Here is a 19413-nt window from a genome sequence, read left to right as displayed (position 1 = left end):
CACATTGCTCACACTACCTGTGTTGATGCATAGTGGGTAAAAACCCAAGATCTATAGAGTCACTTGTGGATAGAGTTCCCCCATTCTGAACTCCCACACCTTCTGATATTCAAATGCTCTCCCTGGCCAGGGATAAGAGCAATGAGGCACACCCCTCATCTCCTTTCATCTGCTTCACCTTGGCTCTCAATGTCAAGGTTAAGAGCACCCTTTACCCAGTTCGAGAGGTTTGTTTGTTGAGGTTGATATGACCCCTCGACTAAAACCTAACCCTTGTTTGAGCCTCTTGTGTGCATATAGTGTGTGCTACCTGTGCTTGTGTTTGTTTGTTTTGCTTCTTAGGGTTAGTTTAGACTTGCTTCCTGTGCAAGTTAGTTTGTGCTTGACTTGCTTCCTGTGCAAGTTAAGTGTGTGTGTGGCTTGCTTCTTGTGCAAGCCATGCTTAGGATAGGTTGGCCCTTGTGCCATTTAGCTAGAAACCTTAACTTAGGGATGATTTTGCATGACAACATCTAGGCTCGAGTCGTAGTCTCCCTAGTGTTGTGTCTCCCTCTGTTATCTGGTTAGGCTAGTCCTTTTTCCCTGCGTAGGGGAACTACGTCGCCCTGATCCTCATACCAGATGAGGTACGTAGGCAGGAGATGAGCAGATCTCTCCGGGCGCCTGTGTCTTTGTTTTGTGTTGTTGTGTGCTTGGAAGCTGATGTAAGTCCATCGAGTGGCATTTGGGTTCCAGTGTGGGTTTGTTTGGTTCGGATGCTGACGTAAGTCCAGTGATTGGCAGTCGGGCTCCACGTTTGCCTCCTTGTGTGTGTTTTGGTTCGGGCGTCGATGTAAGTCCAGTGATTGGCATTCGGGTCCCACGTTTGCCCGTGTTTGTTTTATTTGTTAGCATGTGTTAGCCGAGCTACGAATGCTCTGATTCTCCTTCGTCCAAGGAGATACGTATGCATAGGATGCGACATCCTAGCGAGCATGTGTCGTTTCCCCAGTCCGAACTACTTCGACTCTGATGTCTATGCCTGATAGACTAAGTAGGCCCGGGATGCGATATCCTGCCGAGTCAGTTTCAGTCTGTTTTCTTGTGTCTCTTTCAGCCAGTGTGTGTGTGTGTGAGCAGTGTTTAGCAACCATTTTCCTTTCTATTGTGCGTGGATCCCGTCGAGTACGACGGATGCGTAGGGGTGCTAATACCTTCCCTTCGCATAACCGACTCCCGATCCCATTCTCTTTGGTCGCGAGACCACGTCTTTTTCCAGGTTTACTCTGAGCGTTTCCTTTCCCTCTTTTGGGATAAATAACGCACGGTGGCGGCTCTGTTGTTCTTGTTTTTCCCGCCGGTTTTTCGCGTAATGCGACAGCTGGCGACTCTGCTGGGGATATAGAGAAGTTGACCTCTGCTGGTCCATCTTCCCTGAGCGAGTCTCTCCTAGCGCTCTCTAGGTTAGGGCTTTGGTTGCTTTGTGCTTTTATTTATTGCATTCATTTGTATATATGTGCATTTACTGTTTGCATTTATTGTTCGCATTAATGTTTGCATTCATTCATATTCATTTGCTGGCTGTGCTGTGTTTCTCTGTTTGGGGATGGGAGTTACTCGAGGTAAAAGGCCCAATACCCAGGCTACGAGTGAAATCTAGGAAACCTAGGAATAGAGTGATTCATGGGAAGCGGGTGGTATTGCGCCACTTAGCGGAACATTGATATCACGAGCAGTTCAGACCCTGGTGGGATATTATCGGTGCATACATCGGGTGTGCACAGGATGATATTCTGCGAAAGGTTATTTATGCTGCGTTTCTCTCGACCTTACCCTGGCCTAGATGACACCCGTGAGTGGGGGGGATTGATCATTTTAACAGGTACAGTTGGTGACTCCCGGTACTGTTGGTGACTATGAATTCTGGACATTTATTTCTGGGACGTCGGAGTTCTGTCCGTGGTTTATCAGCGGGTTCCGTTTATTTCGGATCCCCGGGTTGAATTTGAGAGTACTTGTTCAGAGGATCTGACTGTCATCCGTTCAGTGGATGTTCCTGTGATGATAGTGATGTAATCTCCAGTTCCGTTTATTTCGGAACTCCCCCAAGTCGGATTTATGGTGACTCAGTTGATTGTGACTGGTTCAGAGATTGGGTCTTCAGATGACTTGGTGGCACAGTAACCTGCATTCATGCATTTGCGTCATATCATTTTGCATTCATCTGCATTCAACTCATGTCTGTCCATACTCAGGGTCCATTTTTTTTTAATTAAGGCTCAGGTTGAGAGGCATCCAGATGTCAGAATGTTGTTGATAAAATTTTATTTGTCTCGATGAAACCGGAATCAAAGGACAGAATTTTCCTAAGTACGGACAGACATTGCATATGTGAGTCATACTAACCCATTTGCTGTTTTGTAGGTGTCAACCGGTGCGAATAGCTCTTCCATTGAGACATACAGTCAGACTCAACAAATCCAAGCTGATGGATCTTCCCAACACCGACATCCTTGAACTGAAAGAGAAGATGGGAGAGCTGATCAATGTCATGCAAGAGTTCGCCTTGGGGCAGAAAGCAATTGCCGAGAAGTTGGGGAGGATTGAAGACTGGCTAAGGAAGGGGGAAACACAAGGAAATGCTTTGGTGTCTGGACCGAAGAAACCCTTTAGTGACGACCAGCGCAAGGATGAGGGTGAATCAAGTGTTGTGTATGCCCAGAGAGGACACGGTAGGGGTCGTTACTACCAGCACACTGCTGCAGTAACCATCCCTGCTGGTAATCAGTCAATCCGACAGCAATCTCAGCCAACTCCCCAGAAAGCACAGGGAGCTGGGAACCAAGTGAGGGGAAAGGGGATCGATCGCCATTTTGACAAGCCACCCATGCCATATGCTGCTCTGTTTAGAAGGTTGATGGATCTTGGGTTGGTTCGGCCAAGGATGTTAGCTCCATTGAGAACAGATCAGAGGCCACCCGACTATGATGAGAACGCCAGGTGTGAATTCCATTCTGGTGCGCCTGGGCATAACCTTGAGGGGTGTAGAGCCTTTAAGCATACTGTCCAAGACCTGGTGGATTCCAAGGCCCTCAATTTTACACTATCACTGAATGTTAATGCCGATCCCGTGCCGGTACAGGGTCAGTTGATGGGGGGTATGATCGTTGAAAATTCAGATCGCGTCTGTGCGGTGGGGGAAGAGACTGACAGTGACTGTGAACTAGAGTCATGGATAAAATCGCGCGCGGCAGGGAACTGGAAGGCTTAAAAAGATCAGCACTGTCACTCATCCTGAAGAGTAGTATTTTCTTGTTTTCAGTTTTATTTGCATGAAAGCCATACGTGTTGCCCGACACGTAATGGTCCATTGTAAGGGCCACCTCATGTTTCATTTTGCAACATTTCTGCATCATTAATAAATGGATGTTTTTCAATCAAAAAAAGCGGTGTTCCCTGTTTTTCATTTTTTGCAGTTTTTTTTTATAAAAAATAAAATAAATAATAATAAAAATAAAAATGGCAATGTTTTTATTCTCTTTCCTTTTGATTCATTTGGTTCCGACCTTAAAAGTGATTCTCCTGAGCTCATCGATAACAATTTGGTTACACCTCTATATGACTTCGACAATCCAAGCTATCATGCCGAAGAAGAAGGCGCAGAAGATTGTGATCAGCTGGAATTAGCCAGGTTGTTGAAACAAGAGGAGAAGGTGATTCAACCGCACGAGAAGCGAGTCAAGTTTGTCATCCCAGGTACCGCCGAGGTCAGAAGGGAAAGTGAAAGTTGAGACCGCTTTAGAGGCAAGTCGAGAACAAAATGGTAGCCCTGTTAGAAGAGCAGGTTGATACGTATGCCTGATTGTATCTAGATACACCAGGGCGGAATACCAATGTTATGGGGCACGAGCTACCCTTAAGAGAAGACTGTCCTCCAGTGAAGCGGAAACTGGTGCTGAAAGATGAGAAGGTGTATGGACCACCAAGATGTGAACAGAGCTAATCTGAAGGATGAATTCCCGGTACTTCACAATGAGGTATTGGTTGATTATATGGCTCAGGTCTCAGTGTTTATCTTCATGGATGGCTTCTTGGCCAAGACCAGATTGAATTGTTGCCAGATGATATGAAGTAAACCAGGTCCATCACACAAGGGGCACCTTCTTGTTCTAAGTTGATATCGTTCCGTCACATGAGGCCGGTGCCACGTATCAGAGGTCTACAGTGACTTTGTTTCATGATATGATTCATCGTGAAAGCAAATGCCACGTTGATGACATGATGGCAAAGTCCCAAGCAGAACAGGGGCATCCGGTAGACTTGGGGCAAGTTGGTTGATTGGTTGAGATAACTCACACTATTGAGCCCGAGTCAGTACACTTAGGGGGTGCTGTTCATCAAGCTACCGAGGCTTGTTGTGAGTAAATCAGAAGAATCAAGATTGATCCTGCAAAAAAAAAAAAAAAAAAAAAAAAAAAAAAGAGGGATAAATCGCAGGAACTTCTGATTCCGATGCTTCCCCGGGGAATGATTGTTAATCTGGTACTCGGCAGCCCTCGAGGGGTCTATGAGGTGCGTACTGAGTCAGCATGACTAGTCTTGTCGAAAAGAGTATGCAATTTACCTAAGCAAAAAGTTTATCGACGGTGAAACAATACACTCACTGTTCGAAAAAACTTGATGTACTTTGGCATAGGCTGCTCGCCGACTGAGACAGTGTATGTTGATTCATACCACTTCGTGGATATCCAAAATGGGTTTGGCTAGGTATGTGTTTGAAAAGCTAGTAGCAACCCATGGAAGGTTATCAACCAAGGAAGTTTGAGGTCCCTGATGAGGACATCTCGAGGTACTCAAATCGAAAGATTGAGAGTGACCGATCCCGGAGGAGGGGCCTGGCCCTGAATCCGAACGGATTCCGATGTCTGATGGGGAAGTTAAAATGAATGAGGTAGTGCTTCCCGAATCACAGTTGGTTGCACCAACAATGGTGGCTGAACATAAAGTCTGTATCCTGGATATCGAACCTTGGGATGTGCATCTACTTGGGGCAGTGACTTCCTCACAGACATATGAGAAATCAGAGAAGACTGAATGGATAAGGACTCGGAATGACATGTTGAGTCCAACTGAGGAAAAAGGGCTGACAGTTACTTGTCATGGGGCGTTGTACCCAGGGAATGAAGTGTATTGTTGACTGAGAAGTGTGACCTCGAGCGCACCACGTGGAAGAATTGGTTGAAAAGGATCCTTCCTCCTCAAGACGATCGTGGGGCAAATGGATAAACAGTTATGAGTGTCTCATTCGTGGTCAAGAAGGTTTTCTCAGACCAGACCATGTGGTTGATGATCGCGGATGACGACGATTTTCCATTCCCTGTGAATGCGGACGCAGTTAGAAAATACTTCGTGAAGGAGACCCGCTGGACGAAAAGAATAAAGAGTCCAGGCAAAAATGGGCATCACGGCGAACCAAGAAAAAAGAGAAAAAAGGTTCGGGCAAAAGTTAGGGATAATAAAAGAAAAGAACTGTACACCCGGCAAGTTGAAAACCCGCGAGGGCGACTTGGGCAAAAAAAGGGTATCCCGGTGGACTGAAACCCGAAAGGGCGGTCCAGGCAAAAGAGGGAATGAAACGAACAACTGCGTCCAGCATGATCGTTTGTGCTCATGATGACTTGGATAATCTCCGACAGAAACCGATTGGAAGCGTCTCGTTCAGAAGACAGAAAGTGTGGAAAGTCTTGAGGACATATGAGGTGTAACCGAGTTGGAACCCGATGAGATCACGTTTCCGCATTGCCAATAGGATAGATTTTTTCCTTTGTGCGCAATCACCTCTTTCCAGGTTTTTCTTCTTGTGTGTTGCTCAATTCTGAGCCATCTTTTTGTTTCAGTCAATAAAGTGTGTGTTCAGTCAAATAGTTTTGTTTTTGTTTTCATTACCGCTTTGATTACGAAAACATCCGTTCGTTTTGATAAAGAATACTTGCATTTTGAAACATAGAGGTCCTTTCCGACGCATGCTCGTGAGATTAAAATCTGGAAATCTTACTCGGAAGTTTTGAGTGACCTAAGTGTTAAAATATTGAAACACCTGAAGGCATACCTGGGGCACACTTTTATCTGACGATTTCTGATGCAGGTACTGTTAGATATCTTCATTCACTTACCGTTGGTGCTGTGAACCCTTGTTGACAAAAATCCCGGCAGAGCCTGATCAGGGGCAAGGGATAGTTGAACGGTGAAAAGACCGTGAAGGATTACGACGACAGTCCTAGAAAGTTAATCAAGAAGACTCTTCAAAGTCTGATGGTTGGAAAGTTTGTATGAATACCAGGAGTTCGATCCCCGTGGAGTACGGACGAGATTGGGAATACAAGATGATGGAGCAGAAAAGTCCAGAAGCGTCTGGAAGTTCGTAAAAGAGGAAAGCCGACACTATGGGTGGACGATGGATGCCGCTGTTCGGCGACTCGACAGGTGTTCCGTGTCTAATAAGCTGTATTTCCCCAGTAGGTGTGAGAGCGTTACCTCCATAACAGATTCGAGATCAGTGTCTCCTCAGCAAGCCTGAAGGTTGCCGTATCCCCAGCAGAGTTGTGATTGTTTTCCAAGTCTGAAGTTGTCTTCCCAGCAGAGGTTGTGTTGATGGTTTTTTCCCCAGCAAAGGTTTGTCTTTCCCCAGCAGGATGGAAGTTGACATGGTTATAGGATCCCCAGCGCAGTTCCTGGAGTTCCCCGGTGTTGTCTCTGGAGAAGACGTGTGTTTATGCATTCATCATTTAGATAAGCATAGCATATCGCATCATTAGTGCATAGCATTCCCATGATCATGGGGCATTGTGTAAAACACAAAAAACTCATGCATCAACATTGCAAACATATCCATTAGCCCTAGGCCGTGGTGACCAGCCGAGTTTGGGTTATTGGAAAGAGTTTAGCATCGCGCCATTGGATCGGTTTCAGAATTGGGTTCATCAGCATGATTGAGAGGTTGGTGTTTTCCCAACAAGTGATTCCTCAGTCGAGTGGGCATCACCAGCAGTGTTACTCCCCAATTATTAGCGTCTTGCCAGCTTGGGTCTGTTTCCCTAGCGGAGGTGGGTGTGTCTGATCTCTCCATATAGAGCCAACCCCTTAAGCAGAAAGTGTCTATCCTTTCCTGCCATTTCCCCACTGAGATACATCCTCGTGGATGACGGTTGTTTCCGTTCCCTCCCAACACACATTGGGACGGGTTTTCCCTATTGAGTTCTTTCCTTATTAGGATGAGTCGTGTTTCAGTCTGCCTTTTTGGATCGATCCTAAATTGGCTTCCTGTTGGCTATCTCCTGTGCTTCCCTGGGGCATAAATGAATAGTCGCTCACCAACCGGCACTCGTTCATCTTATCCTCAGCGGAATTTGTTGGCTTCTACCCACAAACCGGTAGTTGTAAGTCCTATCTTTGTGGTTTTCTACCTACTAGCTGGTAGTTGTAAAATCCCACTTTCATCCCCTTGTAAGAGTTAACCCTTTGTGCTCATCCTATGGATGACTGGTTACTTTTCCGTGGTTTTCTGCCTACTAACCGGTAGATGTAATCCCCTCTTTGCAGTTATCAGTATCCGGTTTGTGATATTGATATTCTTTCCCCTCTGGATACTTGCCTTGATAAAGCAGTATTGTCCCCATTGGGTCTTCCCCTTCTTTTTGGATACTTGCTCCGAGTAAGCAACTTTATCCTCTTTTGATTGGTCATCTTTTGCATACCTAGTCTGGTACCCAGATGCCTTTCTTTTCGGTCGATTATTCATTTAATAACCTACAACCCGGTTATGGATAATCTTCCATGCGAGGTTATTATCTACGTTTTGACGGCTATAGATAATATATCTCATGCACTCTTTGGTCAATCTTTCGATTGTTATCTCCAGCAGAGTAAGATTCGTATTCCTTGTAGGAATCGAATGTCCATCCTTTAACAAGTTTGCCTTCGCTCTCTTCAGGATGATGTCGGTCGATTATTCATTTAACAACCTACAACCCGGTTATGGATAATCTTCCATGCGAGTGTATTATCTACGTTTTGACGGCTATAGATAATATGTCTCATGTTTTTCCGGTATTCAGACCGAAGAAGTTTCCGACGATCAGGTCGATGTACTTATGTTTTTTCCGGTAATCAGACCGAAGAAGTTTCCGACGATCAGGGCGATGTACTTATGTTTTTCCGGTATTCAGACCGAAGGAGTTTCCGACGATCAGGTCGATGTACTCATGGCACTCAGGCCAATTTTCCGGTATTCAGACCGAAGGAGTTTCCGACGATCAGGTCGATGTACTCATGGCACTCAGGCCAATTTTCCGGTATTCAGACCGAAGTGGCGTTCAGGCCAATTTCCGATTTTCAAATCGAAGAAGTATTCCTCTTCTCCGTTTGTGTCGATAAACGTCGAGTTTTTCCCAATCATCCGTTGATGATTTGGTTGTGTTCACTCTCCCCAGTAGAGTTTCCTCCTCTCCGTTGGTGTCGATAAACGTCGAGTTTTTCCCAATCATCCGTTGATGATTTGGTTGTGTTCACTCTCCCCAGAAGAGTTTCCTCCTCTCCGTTGGTGTCGATAAACGTCGAGTTTTTCCCAATCATCCGTTGATGATTTGGTTGTGTTCACTCTCCCCAGTAGAGTTTCCTCCTCTCCGTTGGTGTCGATAAACGTCGAGTTTTTCCTAGTCATCCGATGATGTCTGGTTGTACCCCTCTCCATGCAGAGTTACCTCTCCGTTGGTTTCGATAAACGTCGAGTTTTTCCCAATCATCCGTTGATGATTTGGTTGTGTTCACTCTCCCCAGTAGAGTTTCCTCCTCTCCGTTGGTGTCGATAAACGTCGAGTTTTTCCTAGTCATCCGATGATGTCTGGTTGTACCCCTCTCCATGCAGAGTTACCTCTCCGTTGGTTTCGATAAACGTCGAGTTTTTCCCGATCATCCGTTGATGATTTGGTTGTGTCCTTCTTCCCTAGTGAAGTATTCCTCCTTTCCGTTGGTGTCGATAAACGTCGAGTTTTTCCTATGCGTCCGTTGGCGTATAGTTGATATCTTTCCCCGCAGGGTCGTCCCCAGTTAATTCTCCTTCTCCGTTGGTGTCGATAAACGTTGAGTCTCCCTTTCGTCCTATGACGTCTGGTTGAGTTTTCTCCTTCTCCGTTGGTGTCGATAAACGTTGAGTCTCCCTTTCGTCCTATGACGTCTGGCTGAGTTTCCTCCTCCCCGTTGGTGTCGATAAACGTCGAGTTTTTCCTATTCGTCCTATGACGTCTAGTTGTACCTGTCCCCATGTGGATTTACCTCTCCGTTGGTCTTGGTAAACGTTGAGTTTTTCCCATTACGTCCGCTGACGTATGGTTGTATATCTCTTCCAGTCATTCATTAATGTCTGGTTACCTCTCCGTTGGTCTTGGTAAACGTTGAGTTTTTCCCATTACGTCCGCTGACGTATGGTTGTGTATCTCTTCCAGTCATTCATTAATGTCTGGTTACCTCTCCGTTGGTCTTGGTAAACGTTGAGTTTTTCCCATTTCGTCCGTTGACGTATGGTTGCACCTTTTCCAGTCATTCATTAATGTCTGATTACCTCTCCGTTGGTCTTGGTAAACGTTGAGTTTTTCCTAGTTGTCCGTTGGCATCTAGTTGTGATTTCTTTTCCCATTCATCGTCGTTGCGATGTCTGGATGTGGCCGTACCCTTTGAAAACAAAAAACAAAAATACCCAGTAATAAGTATCAGATCCCAGTGGACGTTTCCATTGGTGGATCCCTGTATTGTGCAAATTCTACGGTTCTTGGTATTCAATCCCTGTTTACCCTGAAAGTCTGACAGCCGTTGCTATCATCCGTTCGGGTTCCCAGCTGATTGAATAGGGGCAGCTGTAGCACCTCAAATTTGCACCCATCATTGTACATACATTCTCATATTAGGTCATAACATAACATGGTCCACTGCATAGCATTGCATTGTCCCTTTTGCCTCAAGTGCAAGATCATCAGTCAGAATTAGGTCAAACTGGTCAGGAGATCAGTCAGTCAAGCATACAAGTACAATTTTCACTGAGCCAAGGCCCTAGGGTTGGTCCAACATGTTCACATGACTTGGGGATCCATTTGAAGTGTTTAGGTCAAAGATTGGATGCTCAGAGGTCATCAGTCAATGCACAATCAGTCAGAAACCCTAAAAAGTCAAACTTGGTCAACTGTGATTGATTTTATGGTTTTGATGGATGGATTTGGTTTGAGAGAGCTTATTCATGTCCAAATAGGCCTCATATATCATGGCCAACATCATCATTGAAGAATTTGAAGCCAAATCAGAAATTTCCAAAAATAGAAACTGGACCTGTAATTTTAACTGCCAAAAATGGAAACTTCTTGAGCCTAAGCTTACATCATGATACAAGCTTCAAATGAATTTTTGCCCAACATGAAAGTTGAAGATCTTGTTCTCCCATTTCTAAAAAGTCCAAGAACTCTCAATTCCCATGTATGGTTGGCAAGATATGATCAATTCATTTTCATAATTCTTGAACTTCAAAAGGCCATATCTCTCAAACCATTTGGCCAAATTTGATGAGGTTTTTTCCAACAAGTCATATTTAACCTCCTCTTTCCAAAAATGTAACTTTCATGTACCAAAACTCTATGGATCAAAATGGCCCTTTTTGAACTTACATGATTATTTTCAAGTGTGGTGCAAAATTGGATTTTTGAATTAAGCATTTTCCATCAAAATGGCCAATTGGGAATGATTTAAAATGATATTTGTGACTTGTGCAAGGCCCAAAATTCGTGCTCCTACCATCATACCCCACCATTTGGACCAATGTGGCAACATTAGCAAATTGATTCATTTGGACCAATGTGAACTTACTGATTAACTATTGATGTCTGTTTCCCTTTGTTTTGCTTTTGAATTGTGTACTGATCTGTTTGACTATTTCAGGTACCATTAGTTGCTTAGTTCTTTGAACTTGTTTTGCTTTGCTTTAATAGCAACTTGCTTTGAGGTATAATCCCTTCTTCTTCATGTAGTCTGGAAGACCTGGCCTGTTACTTGGCCAGGCAACTGTCTGAAGTCCTCCTTAAGAGGCAATGTTTGTGTATGTTTAAATCTTGTCCCTGTACATATGCAAAGTCCTCCTAAGTGTAGAGGCAATTGGCAGAACCCAAGGGATAAGCAACCTATCCCCTGCTAGTCTGTGTGTCACTCACATTGCTCACACTACCTGTGTTGATGCATAGTGGGTAAAAACCCAAGATCTATAGAGTCACTTGTGGATAGAGTTCCCCCATTCTGAACTCCCACACCTTCTGATATTCAAATGCTCTCCCTGGCCAGGGATAAGAGCAATGAGGCACACCCATCATCTCCTTTCATCTGCTTCACCTTGGCTCTCAATGTCAAGGTCAAGAGCACCCTTTACCCAGTTCCAGAGGTTTGTTTGTTGAGGTTGATATGACCCCTCGACTAAAACCTAACCCTTGTTTGAGCCTCTTGTGTGCATATAGTGTGTGCTACCTGTGCTTGTGTTTGTTTGCTTTGCTTCTTAGGGTTAGTTTAGACTTGCTTCCTGTGCAAGTTAGTTTGTGCTTGACTTGCTTCCTGTGCAAGTTAAGTGTGTGTGTGGCTTGCTTCTTGTGCAAGCCATGCTTAGGATAGGTTGGCCCTTGTGCCATTTAGCTTGAAACCTTAACTTAGGGATGATTTTGCATGACAACATCTAGGCTCGAGTCGTAGTCTCCCTAGTGTTGTGTCTCCCTCTGTTATCTGGTTAGGCTAGTCCTTTTTCCCTGCGTAGGGGAACTACGTCGCCCTGATCCTCATACCAGATGAGGTACGTAGGCAGGAGATGAGCATATCTCTCCGGGCGCCTGTGTCTTTGTTTTGTGTTGTTGTGTGCTTGGAAGCTGATGTAAGTCCATCGAGTGGCATTTGGGTTCCAGTGTGGGTTTGTTTGGTTCGGATGCTGACGTAAGTCCAGTGATTGGCAGTCGGGCTCCACGTTTGCCTCCTTGTGTGTGTTTTGGTTCGGGCGTCGATGTAAGTCCAGTGATTGGCATTCGGGTCCCACGTTTGCCCGTGTTTGTTTTATTTGTTAGCATGTGTTAGCCGAGCTACGAATGCTCTGATTCTCCTTCATCCAAGGAGATACGTATGCATAGGATGCGACATCCTAGCGAGCATGTGTCGTTTCCCCAGTCCGAACTACTTCGACTCTGATGTCTATGCCTGATAGACTAAGTAGGCCCGGGATGCGATATCCTGCCGAGTCAGTTTCAGTCTGTTTTCTTGTGTCTCTTTCAGCCAGTGTGTGTGTGTGTGAGCAGTGTTTAGCAACCATTTTCCTTTCTATTGTGCGTGGATCCCGTCGAGTACGACGGATGCGTAGGGGTGCTAATACCTTCCCTTCGCATAACCGACTCCCGATCCCATTCTCTTTGGTCGCGAGACCACGTCTTTTTCCAGGTTTACTCTGAGCGTTTCCTTTCCCTCTTTTGGGATAAATAACGCACGGTGGCGGCTCTGTTGTTCTTGTTTTTCCCGCCGGTTTTTCGCGTAATGCGACAGCATGCATTTTAGTAGTTTTATTGTCATTCTGTTGTGTTATTACTATGTTTCTCTTTGTTTTTCAGGTTTTTACTTTAATCGGAGCCCCGATCGAGAAAAGGAGTGAAAAAGAGCTAAAAACCCTAAATTCAACTAAGGCGCCTCAGATTGGCCTTGTGGTGAGCGCCATGGCCTTGTGCCAGGCGCCACTAGAGGAAAAGTTTTCCCTCCCATTTTCAAGTTGAAGGGCATCCTTGTCATTTCCATCATTTTACTCTCCTATAAATAGAGACTCGAAATCACTTTTTCAATCATCCAAACTTAGAGAGGAGGAAGATCCAAACTTAGAGCTGAGGCAAACTTAGAAGCAAACTTTGTTTCACTTAGGCATATATTCAGTATTTTAAAGTGGTAATCGCTTCGCATTGGGGTGTTACCACAATTGTGTAATCGAGTTTTGTGATCGAGTCTGTAATCGAGTTTGGAGCACTTTGGAAGGAAGTTAATCCTGCCGCCATTTTCATTTCCACTTTGCATTTTATTCGACCCTCCGATTGGAGCAGGTTTTTATTACTTTGCCTTTATCTATTTTATTTTCCCGCACTCGCTTTACTTTATTTATTTCTCGCACTCGCTTTACTTTATTTATTTCTCGCACTCGCCTTAGTTTATTTATTTCTCGCACTCGCCTTTACTTTATTTATTTCTCGCACTCGCTTTACGTTATTTATTTCTCGCACTCGCATTACTTTATTTATTTCTCGCACTCGCCTTTACTTTATTTATTTCCCGCACTCGCTTGACTTTATTTATTTCCCGCACTTGCTTTAGTTTATTTATTTCCCGCACTCGCTTTACTTTATTTATTTCCCGCACTCGCTTTACTTTAATTTATTTCCCGCACTCACACTACTTTTATTTATTTTCCGCACTCGCACTACTTTTATTTAAATTAATGCACTTTTACTTTAGCATGTCTAACTAAATCTAAAAAATTAGAATGTAAGGATCATAATTGAACCGATAATTCGTACAATTGTTCGTAGAAACACTTAAGGCTATTTTAACTTTCAACTTAAGTTTTCCCGCACTTAATTTCCGTTGGGTAAGATCGAAAGCCGTCCAATGTCTATTTAAACTTAATTGTTTTTAACTATTTCAAAAACAGCGAAAGCACTTTATTTAGTTCATTAGGAGTCTTAATTTAAAAAGAAAAGAGATTTTAAAACTATTTTCGGACGCGTTTATAAGTTTAGAGTCTGGTTCGTGAGAACCTCTTTTGGTTAAGAAATCCAGGTTAAAATAATTTTCAACTTAGTCAAGATACTATATTTCTTAAAAATAGGTTTACTACTCTAATGCAATGCGCGCCTTTTTATAAGTGACAATAGGAGGGTTTGATTAGGGAGTACAACTCGGTTCTGAATACGCGAAAACGACAGTTCCCATTAAATTGGTTCTTTTCAAAGTAGGAAACATTGCCCATAAGTAGTTCTATTAGCAAGTACTTTGATTATTAATTGATTATGTGAATTACATTCGACCCTGTCTTTATTAATTGAACTTTATTCAATACTTTACTTTTCATTGCACACTCTAAAAACACCTATTTTGATTGCCTTTGATAAACTCCATAACAATAGATAACGATAGATTGACACTTGGTCTCTGTGGATTCGACAATCTTTTATATTACTCTGACGCGTTTGTATACTTGCGAAAAGCACGCATCAGGCCACCTAACTTAGAAGGAACAACATTTTTCATAAATTTTTGTCAATCTTTTTCTCTTTTAAGCTTGAGATCATACACTTTGTCTTCTAAATTCTTCATTTTGAAGAGTTTGTGTATCCACAAAGCACTCCATCATAGATTCTATCCTAGAGTGAGTTTGCGTCATAATGAAATCGGCCATTAATATTTCCAGGTCGGATTTATAGGAATCTTGCGATTCCTCAAAATACTGGGAGTGATAATCATAGAGAAAATTTGGGTGATACATAGTAATAGAGAAAAGAGTACCTTAGTCTATACTGGGCAACACTGGAGTTAAAATATCGAGTGAATTAGTCCCTAGCAACGACGCCAAAAACATGATTGCGATATAGTAAGTCTATGGGATTCGTGACTGCAAGTGCACAGTCGTATCATGTAGTTTTAAATTTTATCGAACCCAAAGGACTAATAATTGAACTTACCGTTATCTAATGTTACTATGTAAATCTAAGGCTGAGGAACTCTCTAAGAATGGAGGGATGAAGAGAAATAACTACTAACAAAAATAGAATATTAATAAGAATAATTATTAGCGGGATATCGGTATGTAACACATTAAACTCGGGGATTCGATAGATAGTTGGTGTAATTTTAAAGATCAAAATATTCTTCAACAGAAATTATTTATTTAAAAGACTTTGTTTCACACTCTCGTTTTTATTGACTCTGGCCATACTCTTAAACCAGAATGCTTGGCTCTCGTTGTCTCATTATGAATTTAAAAGTAATTTTTGGAAATAAATAAAGTCTAATTAATCCTAAAGCACTCTCGCTGTGTTTAGGATTAATGCCTAGTTTCAGTTATCCGGTTAAAATCTCAAACTCTCGTTCTTATTGACCGCAATCTTTGTTTGCTTTGTAATCTCGTACGGAAAACAGTTTTGAATTTAGAACAAGAAACTATAACCGAAAAATAATATTTTATAAAAGCCAACACCAATTATTCACGAATCTCGTCGTTTCTACTTTCTTTACATACCGATACTTATTGGTTTAGCCGAACATTGATCCGGGAACAGACATGATATTCAGATAATTAAGCATACGATAAGGCATAAGCAATAAAAATGCAATTAAAATAAAATGTGGAATATAAGCCGAAAACTTGGAATGAATGTTGATTCTTCAAATTAAACAATATCGGCACAATTTGGCAATCGAGTACACCGTTACAATTAAATTCGGATGCTTAGACAAAAATCGCAATAGTCCCTGATGTGGAGAAACTATTGATTTGCAAGGTAAATATCTGCCTAAAAATCTAACAAGAAAATCTGGCTAAAAAATGTGCACCCGTCCGTGAAGACTAACGTCTCTATATATACTCCCCAATCCTCCTTAAAAGTATCCTTGAATATCTACTAGTGGGGAGCAGTTGGTTAAAAGAGTAAAAATCGGGCATGGCAAAAAGTGGGGAGAAGACAATGAAGATTGGGTTGGTGGCGGATGCCACAACCCTAATTTGGTCCACGTGGCGGGTGCCACTTCATGTCAGGTGGGCGATACCTTCATGTAATATGGTGGGTGCCACCATTTCAGAAACCCTTGTGGCGGGCGCCATTCTTCCAAGTGGTGGGCACCACCCTTCATCTAGTGTGGTGGGCGCCACCCTTCATATAGTGTGGTGGGCGCCACTATTCGTATTTTGTTCCATTTTCTTCCCTTTTTATTTCCTTTTTCTATTTTCCACTTTGCTTGCCTAGACATCTCTTATTCGATAAATACCTGAAATAAACATAAAATACGGTGTAATACTATGGAAAATCGAGTAAAAAGCAATGCATGTTAAGTCAAATATACGATACATTTTCGCGTTATCAAACATGGATCCTTGAACCAAGACATCTTCCAAAGGAAGGAAAAAAGGTCAAGTTTCCACACAATACCATGAAAGATGGGAGACTTACAATCTCACTTAGTAGAATGTTATGCCTTTAGGGTCAAATTTAGCTTTATATTAAGCAACCGTAATTGGACTTATGAAGAAGTCACAACTATCTGAGTTCGGACACTAAAAATTTAGGTGCTAATGCATGTTAGAGATTTGGTATAATGAACCAAACTTCTAAAACATACAACACTAAAAGAAAAAAGATCAAAGGATGGACATATCTCATCCATACTTGTATTGGTTCATCTAACACAAGGTTATTGATGAACCAATTGGCCTTAGGATTTGGAGATTTCATTGGTCAATGAAAGGGATGGGAAATAATAGGATTGAAGATGAAGAGGGAAGGGAGATGAGAGAAACACAAATTGGTCATGGGAGGAATTTTATCAAATTAAAACCATTCATTCATTTTGGGAGATGAAATGTACATTTCATCAATCCCCTAAATCCAATGATTTTAACTCATCAAAAGTCAAATCAACCTTGACCAAGGCCCAAACGCATAGTCAAACATCACAAGTCAATAAAAATGGCTCAACATAATTTTTACACAGTTAATCAATTAAAAATGCATTTAAATTCAATTTAATTTGGTTAAAACCTAAAATCTCTTTAAAACACCAAATAAATGTCCAAGAGATTTATCCTAGGTTAAACAAGGTCAAAGGACCTTAGACAAAAAATTTCATGATTTTTGAAAATTCAAAAATATTTTTAGACAATTAAAAATATGCCCCAACAAAATAATTCATAAAAAATATCAAAATTAATCCAAAAAATAATTTTAATTCAGAAAATGGAAGAGGAAAATATTTAAAGATTTTTTGGTGAAAGTCCCATATTTTTTGGGTTAAAAATGAAATTAATATTAATTAAACAAAATAAAGGGATTGAATGAAAACACCAGAAAATAAAATAGAATTCAAAAAAACAAGGGCCATCAGATCTCCCTCATTAATTGAGGTGGCATATCTGATGGCCACCCACGCGCTATCCACGATAGACCAGGTCAAACGCGCCACACCGATGGTAATCAGAACCAACAGCTAAGATTTAAACATTTTGAATGGATCTGATGGTTGAGAGGCGTGATAACACATCACCGGAGCTAGGGCTCCGGTCTTCTTCTCCGATAGACCTCACAGGACTGGTCCACCATCAACCATCACCAAAATGAAAAACAAGGACATGGATTTAAAGAAAAAATGCTCAGGAGCTCGAATCAGGCCACAATTTTCTCCAATTCCAAGTATATAAAAAGATACAGGGATTTGAATTTTGAGGATTATGAACTGAGTTGCTTCGATTTGACCTCAAAGCAACTCAATCTTCTTGCCTACATTGGTAGGATTTCAGCCAACCAAAAATCACATAGAATAGTGAAGAATTGAGGGAGAATCGAAGAGATGAAAAATCTTAAAAATTACCTTCGAGGGAGCTTCAACCTTGCTTGATCTTGATTCCAATTGTGCTTGGCTTTATTTCAAAAGCTTGTAGGAAGTGATTAAGATCAGAAAATGGCATGGACTCTTGAAGTTTAAACCTCAAAACAGAATGAGATTTGAATCTCGATTTTCAAATGAAAACCTTCAAGATTATCCTTTAATGGAGAGGGTTTGGATTGCAGGTTTAAAGCTTGGGCATGAGGTCCTCAATTCTGAGCATGAGGGGTTGTATTTATAGGCCATGAGATTCATTTCCACACACTTCCAAATTTTGCCAATTTTAGATATTCACCTTGCATTCTTGCATGGACGTGTGATAGGCCCATCAAGTGATGTATTCAGGTCTAAAATTGCTTGAGAAAATCATGTCATGTGGCCATGCATTTGTGTTTGAAATGTGGAAGTGAAAATCGTCTAATTGGTACCTCACATTCTACCCATGCGCAAGTCCTTCATTCTTTTGCCAAATAAGATGATCTTGGACTTCTTGGAAAGGTGAGATGAAGGGGAACAACTTTCATGTTGAATACTTTTCCATTTGAAGCATAGATCATGATGAAGTTTGAGGTGGAAGTTTGGAAAATCAATCTTGTTTGAAAATTTTCTAAGTACCAAGTCAAATGTTCACTTCTTCCACATTGAATAACTTTTGATATGGACTTCAAATGAAAAACGTTCCTTAATTAAAGTTGTAGATCTTTTAAATGTATTTAATTTAGTTACAAATGTTACCTCATTTGGATTTGGCATGAAGGGGTTATGCATTTTAGAAGTTGAGGAAAATCACTTGTTTAATGGAAATGGTCAAAAGTGACCTATAATGTTTCCTTTTGGCACATGCATTTTCAAGTTTAATTTGATCTTCATACAAACATCAAAGTGGAAGTAGACATCTTGAATGTGATTATGGAATTTGAATGGATTTCATCTCATAAAAAATGAGCAAGTTATGGTCTTGGGAAGTTGATCTCGAAACTAGGGTTCAGACAAAATGACCTATAATCTTTCACCATAAACAATGACTTTCCAAGAAAAATTAGCTATTGGCTTCAACATGAAAGTTGTTTGGAATGTCCTTTTGAGTAAAGTTTCTATTGGAATCATTTTCATATGATAATAATTGTAGGAGATAGGGTCTAGGGAATCCCAGTTTTGACTAGTTGACTTTCTTAGGTCAACCACCATGAACCATCTTGCTAGCTTGACATTCTCTTGATTTTTTAGGACTCATGGAGGATCATATAGGCATAAGATGATGTAATATGAAGTATCCCTTTAAATATTTGATCAAATGTTGCTGAAACTTGTTGAAGAAGTCACGCAAGATATGCAGATGAATTAGGGGTTCGAAGGCTAACAAACTTCAAACTCTTGATGAATTCTTGATCAAAATGATATGTGAAGACCATGGGGATACATATATGATGTCTAAAGCTACTGTTAACCATTTATTGATTGGTCTCCTTGCATTGAGGGTCTTAAACCCTAGATGTGAGCTTAATGGAGCATAGGTGAGCATACAGACTACCTACAAAAGCAAAAAACTATACATTGACATATTTTGGTATTTTGGTTAGTAAACAAAGAAAAATAAAGTATGATACATTCAAATGTGCTTGGTGATCTCTCCTAATACAAGCCCAATGAATAAGGGGTAAGGAGGATGCCAAGGTGTGATCCCAAAGCCAATACAAATAATGAGATAACATGAGGGATCTTAGGGTCAAAGTTGTGGTC

The sequence above is a fragment of the Lathyrus oleraceus genome, chromosome 2 (assembly GCF_024323335.1).
Source record: "Lathyrus oleraceus cultivar Zhongwan6 chromosome 2, CAAS_Psat_ZW6_1.0, whole genome shotgun sequence".
Lineage (NCBI taxonomy): Eukaryota > Viridiplantae > Streptophyta > Magnoliopsida > Fabales > Fabaceae > Lathyrus > Lathyrus oleraceus.
The sequence above is the reverse complement of the archived record's forward strand: the minus strand, read 5'-3'. Positions refer to the sequence as shown.